Source organism: Aquarana catesbeiana, linkage group LG11 (genome assembly GCF_042186555.1).
Source record: "Aquarana catesbeiana isolate 2022-GZ linkage group LG11, ASM4218655v1, whole genome shotgun sequence".
NCBI lineage: Eukaryota > Metazoa > Chordata > Amphibia > Anura > Ranidae > Aquarana > Aquarana catesbeiana.
Genome location: NC_133334.1, coordinates 221620818 through 221638933, shown reverse-complemented (window position 1 = coordinate 221638933; position 18116 = coordinate 221620818). Strand labels below are relative to the sequence as shown.

Here is an 18116-nt window from a genome sequence, read left to right as displayed (position 1 = left end):
AAATAGGGGATAGTTTTATGGCATTTTTATTAATAATTTTTTTTACTAGTAATGGCGGCGATCAGTGATTTTTTTCATGACTGCGACATTATGGCGAAAAGATCGGACACTTTTGGCACGATTTTGGGACCATTCACTTTTATACAGCGATCAGTGCAATTAAAAATGCATTGATTACTGTGTAAATGTGACTGGCAGTGAAGGGGTTAAGTGTGTCCTAGGGAGTGATTCTAACTGTGGGGGGGCATGGCTATGTGTGACATGACACTGATCACCACTCCCAATTACAGGGAGCTGTGATCAGTGTCCTGTCACTAGGCAGAATGGGGAAATGCTTGTTTACATCAGCATTTCCCTGTTCTTCCTCTCCGTGAGACGAGACCCGCGATCACACTCACGGAGGTCACGCCCGCAAACCGCTTCTCAAAGGGCAACATACAGGTACGTTAATCTGCCTGTACGTGCCCTTCTGCCAACGTATATCGGCATGAGCTGGTCGGCAAGTGGTTAAAGTGTTACTAAACCCAGTAATATGAAAATAGTTCATCGCCCCCCCCCCCCCACAGTGCCCCTAGCTTATAAATCTTTTTACATTAAAATACTGCCACTATATACCTTTTTGGGTGATCTGTATACCATGGTTACATGATAAATTGCACAGCTTCTCCAGTGCTGAGAGTTCAAGATGGAGGAGATTTTCAATACAGCCTGTATACATGCCCACATGTGTGATGTTAATATCATATGACCTGGCTAGCTCTGAGAACAAGTAAATGTTCTCTCCAGCATAAAAGACACAACCGAGCATGTGCAGGTTGACTACTCTGTCTGTGTTAGTTGGCCCTCCCCAGATAGACAGTGTAGGAGGGGGAGGATCTATGCATAGAGGATAAAACAGCCTTTTTACACAATGCAGAGGATTAACCCCTTAAGTTCCACAGTGAGTATAACAAGCATGCTATGCTGCATATACAGACTGGGTATACCCATTTGATGTGTCACCAGCCTTGTTTGGTGTCCATTATTTTCACGTTATTGATGTTTAAGTAATTTACAACTAATTATATATTAAAGCTTGGTCTTTGTGTACCCTCTGTGGCCACATGGCGCCTCTTGGTTCATCTGCAGTGCCCTCCTTTGGCCCCTGTCCGGAAGCATTGGGAGACAATATTTGGGTGAGCATTAGATGGCTAAACATGGCTAACAACAACATTTATTCATTTGTTATTTGTCTGATAGTGTTTTTATGTCGTATTGTACATTACTTCGGTATAATTTGTCTTTTGAATAGTGACTATCAAAAATTCCCCGAGGAAGCCCCTAGTGGCGAAACATGTTGGGATAGATACTCTACCGTCACCGTTTCTGTGAGAAAAAAAAGAAATTAACATTTTGTTGTGACACAACCAATATAAAATTTTTCTACTTTTATATTACTAAAAAGTTTTAACCTTGCACAAATAAAGATGTATTTTTTATAGATTTTCTGTTTCATTCTGTTTTTGGCACCTCTAAAATCCCCAAAAACCTTCCTGCACACAATCCCTGGAATGTTTTAAAGACTGATAGACAGATTTTGCAAAATTGTCTTCAACGCATTCTAAAAGTGATGCATGTACCTGAATTTGGTGAATACTGGGCCACTTTTAGAATGCACATGAGGACTTTTGCAAAATCTGTCTGTGTTTATCTCTATACGCCAGGAGAAATGGTCTTAATTAGCTCCACTTTTATAAGATAAAAAGTGTCTGTATTTTACTTTGAATTTGGTGCACGCATTGTGCAAAATGTAAAAGTGGCGCATTTTAGAACTACCTGAATTTAGTAAACAAGTCGCCAAATGTGCCCGCCCTTTCCATCCCTCTGCTCCATGCATAGAAGCTGTTCGATGAGTGAAAGCGATCTATAAATGCAGGGCGGGCAGATGAATAAAAAGGTCTGCCTCTTTCATTCATAGATCATTTTCCATTCATTTAAGCTATAGTACATCTAGAGTACAGGAGAGGGACCTAAAGGGTGGATATAGTCGGCCCTTGTGATGAGTGCATATGCTAGGTCCGTTGACTCAATTAATCCCTTACTGCTGCTGGGGTATGGGGGAATCAGAGGACTGAAGACTTCAACAAAATCCGCAAAGAGGAGCACAAGGGACACTTCACATTAATTATAATCGCTGTCCATTGTGCTGTTTTTTTTTAATTAAACTTAATAATAAAAAACAGAACTATGTTTGTGAGATTTAGAAGCTAATGAAAAAAAGAACATTATTAAAAAAAATTTTTTTCTTTGATAAGTTTCAAGGTTCTATAGGTTATTTTCTGTTTTTCAGATACAGTAGATGGCACTGTACTCTTATTTTCCCCTCAATAAAGCATTATAGCAGCTATGTGCTTACATCATACCCACATATTTCTTGCCTATGTAATGTATGTAAAACTTTTTAGTTACGTGCTTAAAATTAGCCATTGGGATTTTTAAAGCCCAACTCCGAGCAGATAAAAAAATGATCTCTTGTAATAGGGTTGCTCCCGCACTCCAAGGCTTAATAGCTTGTTTAGTCCAGAGGAGAAACAGTTATACTTACCTGACCCTGCTCTCTCCTGGTAGACAGCACTCCCCCATGATCCAGCGGTAGACTGTCCTTCAGCGTGGATGCTGTTCTTGTGTTGATCATGTCAGGACCCTAGACCGCTAGAGCATGGAGGTGCTGGAGCTGCTGGGACTGGTCCAGCTGAGGGGAGGAGCAGAGGATCAGGTAAGTATATTTCTTTTAATTTTTGTAGTGTCAATGCTCAAAAAAGTGCAAACACTAAAAAAGTCAATAGCAATAAGTGTATAAAGTCCCAAAATTAATTTGCTTCACAGTAAATCAGAAAAGTGAACAGTGAGATCAGCCATCCACTGCCATATCAGTGTGTTGACTCCTCCAGAAGTGCTCAGGAAACCAGCCACCAACTCTCTGTGAATTCAACACTCTCCAAAACTTAGGGCTGTCATTACAACAGCATTAATGCCCGTGACAGATAAAAAATTCCTCTGGAATACGTGCAGCAACCAGCATTCAATGGCACCTTCTGATGAATTCCAGTTAGGGCAGACAAAGCTCACCATGAGCCAAAAGTAATTTCCAGTAGTCCAGTAGTTTATTTAAACACATATAAAAATTTAAAACACTCACACTGAAAGCTGCTGCTGACCTGGGATCGTGCATGGTGTGACGTCTGCACTAGAAACTCCGCTCGACGAGGTTCGCCCATTTTGACGTTATCAAGGGGTTTGATATTTTCTTTAATTGTTCCTCTAGACATAAATAAGCAATTAACCCTTGCAGTGTGGACACAGCCCCACTGCAAGGGATCTTTTTAAATTTGCCCGGAGTTGAGTTTTAAATTAAATCACTTTAAAATAAACTTTTGTTTAAATAAAATTATTTATTGTAAATCAAATCACAACCGTTTTAGATGAGTCATATTTTGCTGTGGAAGACAATACAAAAGATCCCTGGCCCACCTTTTAAGCTACACAGCAGAAGAAAAAAAACTTAAAAACTAAAATGCTTTTACCACTAAAGTTTTTTGTTGCATAGGTTTGCAGATACATCTTGAAGCCAGACTGCCACGTCAAAGCATCTCTTAAAAGTGTTGTACCTAACCCCCAGGGCAGCACTACATCAGAAATCCGGACATCGCCTTTGCAATGCAGCTGAAGATCCAAGGGGCATATTTATAAAGCAATTCATGTGACATTCAACAAAATTCACTACGGGTGCATATTCCATGTGTTTTAAATGATCGAATTCACCATTAGTAAATGTCACATTTACTACTTTATAAATATGCCCCAAAGTGTGTGCACCAAATACCAAAATTAATGGCAGCCATTTAGATCAGTTTACAAGCAGCATAAAAGGAGAAAGGTGCACTTGGACAGGGCAATATCCAAAACAACAATAAAAAAAAATAAAAAAATAAAGCCGGCCATAGCCAGAAAATCGCTTGATTCTCCCATCGACACAACCAGTATTGATGGGGGAATTCCCCTCCACTGAGCTATTGTATTCTCCTGGCGGGGAAAGCCGTCCCCGCCTGGAGAGCACAGTGATTACTGCTAGTGTCTATAATAGCCACTAGCAATAATCGCATGTAAAACCTGACAGGCGGTTGTACTCAAGTTCATCGGTTGATCAAATTAGGTGCATTCAGCCTGCCCATACATGGTTCCATTCTCAGCTGGTTAAGCAGGAACTGTCAATGGCCGGCTTAACTAAACTGTTTCTGCTATTCAGGCATCGCTTGCAAACACACGGTGCGACCACACTGCTGCGCCCAGCCACTTCTAAAAGGTGCAGTCTCAAACTCAAACGCAATTCTTAAATTGACTGAGGAACACATGTATTTGTTGGTATGTGTGTGACATTAGAAAACATGCCTTTTCACATTGTGAAACAAGTCACTTCCTCCTGGGGACAACCAGGTAATGTTATTTTAAGAAAAATTGCAGTTTCATTGCCCTGGATTACATTATTACATTTTTAAAGTTGTAAACTCAATCCTCAGATATTTATATAGTTTCTCTCTAGTATATGAGAAGTAGAGGCAGCCTACCCTTATGTATGCTACTGTGCAAAAAGTTTTAGGTAGCTGTGAAACAATGCTGTAAATGAAGAAGTTTATTTTTTTATCAATTAACAAAATGGAAAGTAAATGAACAGAAGAGAAATCCAAATCAAATCAATATTTGGTGTGACCACCCTTTGCCTTCAAAACAGCATCACTTCTTTTAGGTACACTGGCACACAGTTTTTGAAGGAACTCGGCAGGTAGGTTGTTCCAAACATCTTGGGGAACAAACCACAGATCTTCTGTGGATGTAGGCTGCCTCAAATTCTTCTGTCTCTTCATGTAATCCCAGACAGACTCAATAATGTCGGGATCAGGGCTCTGTGGGGGCCAAACCATCACTTTCAGGACTCCTTGTTCGTCTTTACATTGAAGATAGTTCTTAATGATATTGGTGTCACGGTTTATGCTGTGACATGCAAACGGCCAGGCGTGGCCATCCCCCAGGTCAGTGTTGCTAACCGCCAGTAAAAAACAGGCATTTTTCTCCTGCCAGTAAATGCCAGTAAAAGGAAAGTATTGCCAGTTAAAAATATGGTTGTGACGCTCAGCTCAGCACTGCGCATGCACAGGTCTGGTTCCGAGCCAGGCGAGACTTTCCGAGTGCATGCTACAGTGTGTTTTGGCGGTGCCAGTGGGGGGTGGGTCTGGTGGAGGCAGTGCCTGAGCATGTCATGTGATGTAAGGAGGCTGAGGGGAGCTGCCGGAGCCGAGTGTGTGGGTCTGTGGTACAGGAGCAAGGCGAGCCGGGAGCGGGACTGTCACTGCTATTCGGACTGGAGTGGACCAAAGGGACCACCTGACATGGAGAGAGACTGTCACTGTGACTCATAAGGGGACGTGTCCTGTCTGTGAGGTGTCATCATCATCTGTGCTGCTGTCAGTGTCACTGCGAGAGTCAATTTCATGCATGTGTGCCATTCTAATTTTTTGGTCTGTCCGTGAGCTACTCACTTACTATTTCGAAAATAAAATATTAAATATGTTTTTTGCCTTAATATCTACCTTAAATCACATTTCTAATTGCATATTGTACTTATTTGTAGTCTAAGTACTGAAATTTGCACTTAAAACTGTAATTGTGTAAATTTTGGAAATGCCAGTAAAAATGTTGCTGTGCCAGTAAATTTTGGGTGTTGTGTCAGTAAATTTCAATCCCGTAGGTTGGAAACACTGCCCCAGGGGGCTCAAGGAGGTATTGATGTCCAATCACAGCAGGAGTGGGTCGGCGGCACGCGCGCGCACCCCAGATCTCGTGCGCGAAATCACATACAGGTATGTGATTTCACGCAGCCGGGCCACCCTGCCGCAGTTTATATGCGTCAGGCGGTTCGGAAGTGGGTAAACAGTGCGTGTTTAGTATCATAGACCATAGACGTAAGCCATAGACAGAGCAAATTTCTTTCCTGCAACAACGGGTTTGAGTTTCTAGTTGCTGACGTCATACCACTGCGCGATTCTGGGCTGGCAGCAGCTTTTTATGTAAGTGACTTTGCAGATTATCTATGCGGTTTGTTTTTTATACCACATTACAATAAATACTACACTATTGGAGATTATCCTTAGCTCCTGGCAAGCTTTATTTATTCCAGCTCTATGCCATCGGATGCAGTTACTGGGAAAGTGTACAAGCACGCTGAGGATTCTGACTTGAGTCAAATGCTGCTGCTGTAGTGGCAGCCATCCGTTCCAGTAAGTGTTGACTTCACAGGGAGGTGGTGGCTGGCCTCTTAACACTTTTGAGAAGAGTGTTTTCACGCAGGAAGGTGTCAGATTCTTACTTACTTTTTCGCTGGGACATTTCTTGTTTATTGTTTTAATGCACTGATTTTTTCGCAAATTTATTTTTGCACATTATATGTTATATTTTACACTTTGTACACTATTTGTAGCGCAACACATTTCTGTATTTCATGTGAATGTCAGTTGCGAATATGACCTATATGTGAGGACTGCCACACATTTTTTTATTTACAAAAGTTTTATTTGGAAGATTTATGAAAAGGTTACAAAACAATGAGGACAATATCTTTTTTTAACAAAATACAGTAATGTACATTCGAAACGATGAACAGTTTTTGATTGATGTTCTAAGTGTATAAAATGTATAGCCAGTTGTGAGAGAGAGAATACAATAAAACCTCATATATCAGGATACTGAAAATAAATAAAAGGTAGATACCTAGAAGGAAATAAGAATATTGGCAGATATATCTAGCATTGGTAAGAGATTAGTGAGTCATGACAGTATAGAGTTTAATTATCAGTACAGGGTACAGGGGGGGACTGACCATTGAGCCACTCGGGCACTGCCCGAGGGCCCTGGGCCACTAGGGGGCCCCATCAGGGTTGCCAGCCTCAGTAAAACCAGGGACAGTATGTATAAATCTGTTTTTTTTACATTTGTCTGTGTATACTGTGTGTACATGTATGTGTATACTGTGTGATTGTATACTGTGTGTGTGTATACTGTGTGGCCCCATAATCTCTGATTGCCTGGGGGCCCCATAATCTCCTATTGCCCGGGGGCCCCATGAGTTATCAGTCCACCCCTGGTCCAGTACATCCATTTTTTATTAAAAGCGTGCAAGCTATCATGTAGCGTGTGGTGAATTTTCTCAGAAGTTTTAAGCATTTCTATCTTAGACAGGACCTGAGGCCAAGGTAAGTTATTGGATTTCCAATTGAGAGCAATCATCCATTGGATAGAACTGAGTAAGGAGTGAATCAGTCTAATAAAGGGAGGTGGTATATCCGGAATATTTGCATATAATATGCATATTTGTGGTGAGAGGTTGATGTTCTTTTTTGCAATAGATTCTATTCTCCCAGCGGCAGCCCTCCACACCGGCTCCAGGTGCTTACAGCTCCAAAATATATGAAGATATGTGCCAGATTCAATGCAGCCACTGAAACAACATGGGGAGGCCACCGGGTAAAAGGAGTGGATTTTCGAGGGGGTCAGATACAATCTGGAGAATAGTTTCATTGGCGATTCTATAAAAGAGGCTGCTAGATTGCATTTGCGGAGGTTATCTATCATAGTGTTCCAGGTTTCTAAGGGAATAGTACTATCTAAATCAGTTTCCTATTGTAGCATAGGGCTGGATTTTTCAGGCATCACAGTGTTTCCTGAGATATCTATAAAGTAAGGAAATCAAGCCTTTGTCCCTCGAGGAATTTATACAGATGTTTTCAAATATAGTTGTTTGGGATTGGATGACTAATGAGTAATATTCTGTATAGAAGTTTTTGATTTGGAGGTAGTTTGTGAGTTCAGAGGAGGGAAGATTGTATTTAGATTGTAGTGCGGGAAAGGTAGGGAACATCTTGTTTGAAATCAGAGATCTCAGAGTGGTCAGATTGTTGTTACGCCAGTGAGGGAATGAGTTGTTATTATTGTGGTTTTGTGATAGTCTGGAGTCACCTAGAAAGGATGCTAGAGAGGGAGTGTCTGAAGATAATTTAAAGGTTTCGTTGATTTTGAGCCATACTTGGAGAGAGTGGGCTACAATGTTGTTTAATTTAAGGATTTTATGGTGGGAGTTTAGGTTAGACCATAATAAACCTTGTAAGTAGTGTGGGGAAATAGAGGTTGATTCAAAGTTTAGCCATGGGATGTATGGGGTTGGGCCAAACCATTGGGTCATTTGTGTAAGTTTGGTTGCTATGAAGTATTGCCAGATATTTGGGAGGCCAAGTCCTCCTATATTTTGGGGCCTAAACATGAGAGAGTAACTACATCTTGGTCTCTTATTTGACCAGGTAAATCTGTTAATCTCTCTTTGGAGAGCTTCTATTCTAGTTTTGGGGACGTTAATAGGTAGAGCATGGAAGAAGTATAAAAGTTTGGGGATAATAGTCATCTTATAGGCACAAATCCTACCAAGGAGGGAGATATGATACATGGACCATACTTTAAGTAGAGAACTAATATGTGAGAAAAGAGAAGTGTAATTGGTTTTATATAATGATTTGTAATGGGATGTAATGTGGACACCAAGATATCTGAATGACTTGGAGCACCATATAAAGTTGAAATTTTGTTGTAAACTAGTGGTCAAGTTAGGGGAGAGATTGATAGGGAGGGCCGATCATATATTAATGTTAATACCTAGGCCTGATAAGGTGCGAAAAGAGTTAAGTTCAGATATGAGGTTGGGTATAGCTGTAAGGGGATTTGTGAGAAATAATAAGGCATCATCTGTGTAGAGGCTTAGTTTGAATTCATGTAGACCTTTGTTGTAACCATTGATGTTTGAGTTGTTTCTTATGGCTTGTGCTAGGGGTTCTATTGCTAAAGCAAATAGAAGTGGGGAGAGGGGGCAGCCCTGTCTAGTGCCTCTGCTTAAGGAAAAGAAGTCTCAGTTATGGCCTGGGATTTAAATTCTAGTTTAGGGGAGGTGGAAAAGGGCATTAAATCCATGGATAAATTTGTCTGTAATACCAAATTTAGGGAGTAAGTGGTTAAGGTATGATCAGTTTACACTATCGAATGCCTTGTGAATGTCCAGGCTGAGAAGGCAGACCGGGCAAGAGGAGAGATTAGCGTTTTGGACTATGTTGGTGACAAGTCTGATGTTATCAGTAATTTGTCTACCAGGTATGAATCCCATTTGGTCTATATGGATAAAGGACGTGATAACTGACGCCAGTCTGTCTGCTAGAAGTCTGCCGAAGATTTTTCAAGTCAATATTAAGGACTGAGATGGGGAGAAAGTTTTGAGGGAGGGTGTAGTCTTTGAGAGGTTTGGGAATAAGGGATACGTTTGCTAGGAGCATATCTTCAGGAAATTGGCCACCCATAAGGATATGGTTAAATAGCTTGGTTAATCTGGGTACTAATAAGGGAGCAAATTTTTTGTAGTAAGATGTAGTGAAACCATCTGGGCCTGGTGCAGTTGATGTTTTAAGTGATTTAATAATATTAATGATTTCTTGATTCTTGTTGGTCATTGAGAGTAGGAAGATGTAAATTGTCAAGCCAATTGATTGAGGTATGATGGGGTTGAGTTTGGGGACCAGAGAGAAGATCTTTGTAAAAAGAAGAGAAAATGTCTAGGACTTCTCGGGGGTGAGTAACCAGGTTACCGGTTTGGTTTCGCAGCTTATATGTATGGGGAGGTTTGTGTTTTTGGTTAAGTTTTTTTGCGAACATGGTAGAAGTAGTATTGCCATGTAGCAAAAATTTGCCCTTAGAAAATCTAAGGGATTTTTCAGTGTCTGCAGAAAGAATCGTATCTAAAGCTTGATGTTTAGATTGAATTTGTTTAGTAATTTCGGGGGAAGGTGATTGACCTAGTTTGACGTATAAAAGATCCAGGTCTTTGGTGAGGCACTTAAAGTGGATGTAAACCCAATGTCATCCTTTCTAAACTACTGCCATAGGAGTTATCTATAAGGATATACATGCCTCCTGCATGTATCTTTACCTGTCAAATGTCTCCCCTCTGTCTGTTATTAGATCCGAAAAACTGAAGATTCTGTGGGTGGGTCTGTTGTCTGGAGCTCGTGGGTGGAGGCTTGATGTCAGTAGACTCCCCGCCTACCTCTACACTCCCCGCCCACCTCTACACTCCCCTTGTCAATATGCATTTTCCCCTGTGTATTTCTTACCCTGAACTTCTGCTATGATCTCTAACATCCAGTGAAAAGACAGGAAAGTAACCACATGACTTCAGCATGCCAAATCATGCTGAGGTGTGGAACAGCCAATCCTTGCAGAGCTGCTGAAGAAAGGAGTGGGAGGGAATTAAAAAATACTGCATGTGTCTTAGGCTAGTGCACGAGACATGTAAATCACCTGCCACTCACAGCAAGGGGGAGGATTTGACAAAGTTTTTCTCAGTTTGTCAAGATTTATCTCACTGAACAATAAAAGAGGATTGCTCAGAGATGGATTAACTCTGTGTAGCAAGACTGGGCTCAAATGATAGGAAATCTTATACTCTACAGTATGATAAAAAAAATTCGGGTTTACATCCACTTTAGCTGAGTTTAGCTTTGTTTTTGGCTGCTGCAATACTAATCAGGGTTCCCCTAAGCACCGCCTTGTGTGCTGACCAGAGTGAGGTAGGGGAGATGTCATCAGTTGAGTTATTAATGAAGTAATCTTCAATGTGTGTATTTATGATTTGGAGTGTGGATGGATCAGATAAGAGGGAGTCATTCAGACGCCAATTGAATGGGGTAGGGACAAGACCTACATGAGAGGTTTCAAATGCAACCATGTCATGGTCAGACCATGGACAGGGGTGGATGCGAGCTCTCGAGGAGTTTGCCAGAAGGATGGGGGTACTGAAGATATAATCAAGTCTGGCATAACAATCATGTGGGTGGGAATAGTGGGTATAAGCTTTCACACCAATGTTATAGGCTCTCTATGAGTCAATTAATTGAAATTTGCTGAGTGAATGATTAAAGCAGGATTCCGGCCAGCTATATATATTTTTTAAAGTCAGCAGCTACAAACACTGTAGCTGCTGACTTTAAATAAGTAGACTTACCAGTCCTGGGTGCCCGCGATGTCGGCCGCCCGAGGCCGACCCGTCTCTCGGCTCTCGGGTCCCGGCACCACCATCCTAAGTAAGGGAAACAGGCAGTGGAGCCTTGCGGCTTCACTGCCAGTTTCCTACTGCGCACGCATGAGCGGCGCTTTGTGAATGGGACGCGATGTGTTGTGGGACACACACAGTTCCCATAACACACCGCGCCCCATTCCCTAGAGGACAACGCGGGGAGCAGAAGACTGAAGATCACCACGGTGTAGGAAGAGGCAGATTAGGAAGACTGCCTAGCAACAGCCATTTCACGTAAGTAAAAAAAAATTATTTATTTTTTTTTTCCTCCATTTTTTAGGTATTTTTTTGTGCAATTTTTTTTTTCAGGGTGGACCTCCACTTTAACTGACTTGGAGAAGGCCTTCGATGTTAAAGTAACTTTGCCTCTGTCGAAGGGTGTGCGGCTAGATTAAAGTCACCTCCTAGTACTATATGGGGGGATCTAAAGTGGTCTAGAGTTTCAAAAAATGTATTGAAAAATGATGTTTGAGCTTCATTAGGGGCGTATATAGAGGCGATTGTAAGTGAGCGTTCATTCATTGTGACTATCCACATCTTTAAAAATGTTTTGTATTTCAAAGATGGTAGAGTTGCGGATAAAAATTGCTACCCACCTTGATTCGTTAGAGAATGTAGTGTAGTAATCTTGGTTGTAAGTTTTATCAAAGTAGTGTGGGTGATTTTCTGAGGAAAAGTGGGTTTCCTGGAGGAGGATGATGTCAGCACCCAGTCTCTTATAGTGTCTGAATGCTTTTTTTGCATTTGTGTGGGGAGTTAAACCCTTGGATATTGTGTGAAAAAATTTTAAGACCCATTTTTAAGGGAAATATATGGGCAGAATATATAGACTAGGCTAGAGAGATATCTATGTAGTGGGTGAGCTATGAATATACATATAGTAGGATATAACAAGCTATTACAGTTTTCAACACAACAAAAGAGAATAAGCAATTTGTAATATAGTTTAATGCTAAGACTTATAGCAAGAGAACAGCTGTAGTACAATAGTTTGAATCTCCTCTTGGGTAAACCTGTAAAAAGATAGGGATAAAATCTTCCAGAAAACATTATAGTTAGAAACAATGCCATAAGGGCAAAAAAGTGTAATTTGTAATGTACCATAAGGGGGCCAGAGGACTCAATGTCTTCTGACCTTACAAATTTTAAAGGAGAACAAAAAAGTCCTAAACTCACAAAAAAAAAAAAAAGACCCCAACATTCACTCTTCCTTTTTTCCTTCTCCTGGGTAACAGGGGTGATCTAATGCACCATCTCTATTATTGCAGAGAATTGAAATACCATCAGGCAGGGAAAGTCAAGTTCTGCATGGTGTTGTGCTTTGGAGGAGGAGTGGTGGAGCCTCCTATATTGTGAGGTGGATCTGTAGCAAGGTTTTTGTGTGATGGGATCTAGTGACTCCGAGTTCTTATGCTGCAGAATGGGAATTAAGGCAAGTATATGAAAAGTCCATAAGACGATGGAGCCAATTTCCTTTCCTTCTACAGCTTTCTTCTTAAAAAAAAAGGAAAAGAAAAGGGGGTCTCTCCGTCCAGGTCAGTTTAGTTATTGCGAGAGACATGAAATTTTAACGTGACATTATTCAATTAAACTGGAGTAATGCAGAAGAAAAAAAGAAACAAAGGCAGGAACTCCACTTTAAACATTGGCTGTCATACACTCAAATCCAGAGTACATGGCAGTAGAGCTAGAAAAAAAAAACCCTCTAGGGCTGGTCTTGGAAGGATTTGTGCCATCTTCTCTGGTCTCTTGGATTATGGCGTGAAGAGGGAGTAGTCCAGATAGGGGAAGAACGAGATGTTACAGGAAGACGGTTCGGGGGTTCAGGATCTAGCAGGCTCAGCTTGACGAGTAAATCTTTTCCTTCGATTATGTTGTAGACCATGTGAGTGGTGCCATTGTGCATCACCGACAATTTGAATGGGAAACCCCATCGATATTTGATTCTGGCTGTCTGCAGAATTGTGGTAAATTCTTTCATCCTGCGTCTACGGTCTAGGGTAGCCGGGGAGATGTCAGGGTAAATTTGCAATCTGAAGCCACCCAGCTCGATATTTGCTGTATTTCTGGATGCCCTCATGATATCCTCTTTAGTGAGAAGGATAGTCCTTCATGCACATTATCAGGAGGTGGCTTGAGACGAAGTGCTCTGTGAATCCTGTCACATGTAAAGGCTGATATGGGCTTGTCAGGCAAGAGCATGTGGAAGACCTTTGACACTGCAGGGAAGAGCTCAATGGTAGAATCTGGGATACCACGTACTCTAATGTTGTTTCTGCGATTTCGATTGTCCAAATCTATCACGTGTGCCTGCATAAAAGAAAAGCTGTCTGCAAGTGTCTCATAATCTCTCCTGAGATCACTGTGTGCAAGGGAGAGTTCATCATGCCTAGTCTCCAGTACATCTGTACTGCTTCCTATGTTAGCAATCTCCTGTGCTAGTACATTTGTAGATTTGTGAAGTTCAAGCTGTATCTTATCAGCCAACTTCTCATATATGGCCGAGAGACTGGGTCTGCTTTAGACAGGGGCAAGTTGTACTCACAGTCTTTTGTAGGCAGTGGCTGTCTCAGCGTGGAGCTGTTTGAGGCAACCTGTGAGCCGGCGCCATTTTGGGACATCTTCCCCTTCTGTTGTTCCAGGCTGAGAAGGTAGCTGGTAAGTGAGTGTCCGGAGCGGCGTTTGCTCCTCTTTTTGTTTGACTGCATGCACCGCAATGTTCCCCAGGGGTGGTGGTGTATTTCTGGCGGTTTTGGTGAAGATTGGCCCTGGGAATCAGGCCTGGCGATTCTGGTCAGACAGAGCTCTCAGCAAACAAGTCTATCCCGCATTGCGCCGCGCATGCGTCCCCCGCTGCCACACATTTTTAATGATATTTAAATTTTTTTATAATACATAAAGAAATGTATAACCCTCATGGACTTTATTGGCAAGATGCTTGGGTTCCTGGGTCTGCACAGTTGACAAGGAGTATTAGGAGTTCCCATTCTGCAAGCCGAATTTTATTTTTTATTTTATATGTATAACAGAGAATGCAAGAGCTAAAATACACATAGGTGAGTGGTGGCCCACTCACAGCACATAATGCTGGCCATAGATGGTTGGTTGGAAATTCAAGCCATGGGTGGCCCTGCAAGCACCGCCTTGCTTGACAGAAATCAATTAAAAAGGTGACTCAGACAAGCGGAAAATTATCAGCCAAACAGTGACTGCATCCTATCAGATTCAGACAGCCACAGGTGCTGTGACTGCTGAATACAAAACCTGGCAGTGGGAATTCCATCATGTGTGTTTTTTAGAGAAGATGGGAGAATCAGATGGTTCTCTCTCATTCTACCACAGACTGAACGAAAAAAATAAATATAGCTGTGTATAGCTAACTTAAGGTATCTTGTAGTGTGCTTAAATGCATTATAAACCCTCCTACCTGCACCTTGTGTTTTTCACCTTCATAAGATGTGCATTGATTATGTCATTTAATGGTGTAATTTGTTGCCCTGTACACACAGCCTATAGTAGAGTAAATTTTCACATTCCTGTATCAGAACTTTCTATTTGTGTAGAAATATGAGGGATGCTACATAGGTTAATGTATGACCTCTGTCTGTAGTTTAAGAACTTCCTGTGAAGAAACAATATATACCAAAATCCCTGGATCTCTCAGTCTAGTGTTGGTGCAGGTGAGAGCTACATAGTACTTAGATATGATACATATACAAGCAAGCAGAGCATTCACAGACACACAGAGAGCTTACAAGCAGCTGAAAGATATTTTTCTATTACATTAGTGTAGCACCACCCAGTGCTGTGTTTTGGCCTAGCCCGACAAGGCCCAGGCCTAGGGCAGCACTTTGTGGGGGGGCAGCAAAAAAGCCGCCCCCCCACGAAAAAGCACCCACACCCTTCTCCCAACTCCCACATGCAGGGCCACCATCAGGGGAGTACAGCTGAAGAGAGCAATGGCATCGCAGGTGCGGAGAGGGCCTGGAAGCAGTTTTAGTAGGTGATTCTAAAGCTGTGACTCTCTCTCTGATTGGCCCTCTGCTGTGGCCAATCATGGGAAGGGAAACAGCAGGCAGGAAGCTGGGCGGCGGTGCGACGAACCCAAATAGAGCCGCTCTCTTTTCTCCCTTCGTCTGACAGAAAGGGGAGGGGGGACTTCGAGAGCGCTTACCAGTGCCCTCGCAGCTCAGTGAAAACTACAAGCCTTCAGCTACAGTGGCTGACAGTACTTGTAGGCGGTCATTCACAGAAAATTGTGAAAAAATGACACGGCCATGTGGGTGGAGCCCTGCACGGCTGTCCTGTTTTCAAATAGTAACAGCGGGTAAGGGAAGAGAATCCCCTGCCCACTGTCACAGGGAGGAGGGTGAGGGGTGGAGGTTGCAGATGCTGGAAAACATTACATGTTCCACCGTAAAAACAGGAGGAACATATAACATGTTCCAAAGGTGATCTTTTAAAACTGTGAAAACATTTGAAAGTGTACAATACCTTTAAAGAGACACTAATTGGGCAAAGTGACAGTGCCTCCTTGCTACCTTGGACCCCTTGCTCAGGGGCTTCCAGGTACAGGGTTTTCTAGTTTAGGGAGCATGTGACCTCCCCTATGTAATGAAACTCAGGGCTAATTGGCCAGTCGTCAAACTTGAACACTCTCCTTCCGGGAGGGGCAATGACATTATCAAGCATGGTAAACTCTGACACTACCTGACACTGGAGTTACCAAGAGTGGAGGTAGCGCGGGAGCATGAATTGGCGAGTTTATCTTTTTGAGGGTTGGGGGGGGGGCTATTATGAGACACTGTTTCTTTCTTTACCTTACCAGACAGTTTTATGGCATGTCATTGCAACAAGCTTTTAGTGCTATTTAGCACACTTTAAGTGCCATTGCTGCTTGATAATGCAAGGTCTATATGTGCTGCATGTAATCGCTGTGTGCGAGGAGAAAGGCAGCCGATTAAGAAAACTTTTCGTACAGAACATTTTAACCAATGCAGTCACCACTTAGACATGCAGATATCTCAGAAGCGTATATAGGCCATGTTGTGTCAGTATAAGGGAAGTACTGTTCCTGCCTTACACATATTAATATACAAACTGATAGCCATTATACATAACAGTAAAAAAAAAAAAAAAAATCTAGAGCAGATTGCATTACATATTTATGATATAGGATATTTCTTTAAACAATAGTCTGGGCAATCATAAAAGCTGTATCAAAAGGAAGAGACTGTCTAGTAGAGGTGCTGGTGGCATTTCCCAGGGCTGACTGGTACCACCACACCTGACTGTCCAAAATAGAATGGTCTGCTGTTTGTAGTATACAGGTCATCAGAGACTGTAATTCGGGTGAACACTAATAACTGTTGTAAAGGGGAAGTGCTGCTAAGAGAGGAAACTGAAGGAGGAAGAAGACAAAATTGGTGTGGGTTCAGTGTTTTATCACAACAGCAATAGCTGAGGCGAGCAGAGCAACGCAGTACACTGGAAATAACTGGGGTATGGGCAAAATCCTTCTGAAGATAAAAGCTGAGGAGACCTCTGAAGACCAGAGAACACTGCTGTGCTGAAGAGAGTCTGAAGACGAATAGGCTATGAGGTCCTAAAGAGGCACTAGGCAATTAAGCTTGGTTAAGAAAAGAATGAAATAGGCGAAAAAGTATTAAAGAGATCACACAATCACAAAGAGGAAAGCTTTGGGCAAAGGTGAAAAAAACAGAAACCACACAGGAAATGCTCATATGAGGGTGAATACGCCACACATAACAGAACATAGTAAAGGAAGAGAAATGGTAGGTGCACAAAAATGAAATACACGACAAATAAAAAAGCAAATGAAAAGAAATGAATGATTGAAGGCAACTACAAGATACGAGAGAAACAGCGGGCCAACTGAGACCGGAAAGAAGGGAGGAGACAGTATATAAAGGGAACAGAAATGTCCCTGATAGATCTCTGAGTTTGCAAACTTCTTCAGAAAGTCGGTTAAACAGAGGAACTGAAAAGACACTAAAGATATTTCCGCAAAGAACAAAAAGGTAAGTTAACTTTTCAACTAATTTTAATGTATGGTCATGTAATTATATCGAATTTATTAACACTGTAAGAACAATTCAATTTGTTAGATTTCTGATGAGACCAGGACAGACTTTGCCCAGCATATGTACCATGAGCTGTTAGTGGGCTTGTTCGAAAGTAGGATATGAGGTCTAAAGAAGTGTGCGAAGAACTCTATAACTGGTTTTAAAATCCCCAAATATCACATGTAGAATCTTTTATGCAATGAATTGCTTAATAGTAAATAATTTCCGCATTAGCAGGATACTGGAAATTGAATACTTAGAATTGCATTTTAAAAAAGTAAGTTACAGCAATTGTACTAACTCCTGAAATTATGTCAATATCATTGATGTCTAACCACCGGATCCCATCCACATTAAATTAGTACTCATGGCTTCCATTGCAGCATGGACTATAAAAAGGCCTACGTAAACATGATTTTTAAGAAATATCTTTTCTTTTCCTACTTCCTTCTGCAAGGGGCTGTACTAGAGGTGAAACTCTTTTATATTATCACTAGATATTACTCCTATCTTATTAGAAACATATGCTATTGATGATTTATTAATAATCATCGCTCCAACTGATGTGTATATTAGCAAACATTTTGAGATAACCAGTCTACCAAATTTTGAAATTCAACCTAGAACATTTAGGAAGCTGTAGAAGCAAAGAAATATGAGAGTGGTGACAGAAAAATACTTTTTTTTTTTTTCAATCCGTGCTTAGGCCTATGTTTATTCCAAGCATGTTTAAATTTGATATTCACAGCTTGTGCACAGATCTGGGGCAGGGCTGGACTGGGACAAAAATTTGGCCCTGGACTTCATCCAGACTGGCCCACTTTGACAGGTCT

General features: G+C 41.6%; 1 protein-coding gene across 1 annotated transcript in view; it reads left to right on the top strand.

The window, feature by feature from the left end:
- Positions 1-16265: 16265 nt before the first annotated feature.
- Positions 16266-18116, top strand: part of FERMT3 (FERM domain containing kindlin 3) — a 95509-nt gene continuing 93658 nt past the window's right edge. Inside the window, exon 1 of the mRNA XM_073605373.1 lies at positions 16266-17238. The gene's annotated coding sequence lies outside the window, so the exon portion shown is untranslated. The remainder of the gene's footprint in view (positions 17239-18116) is intronic.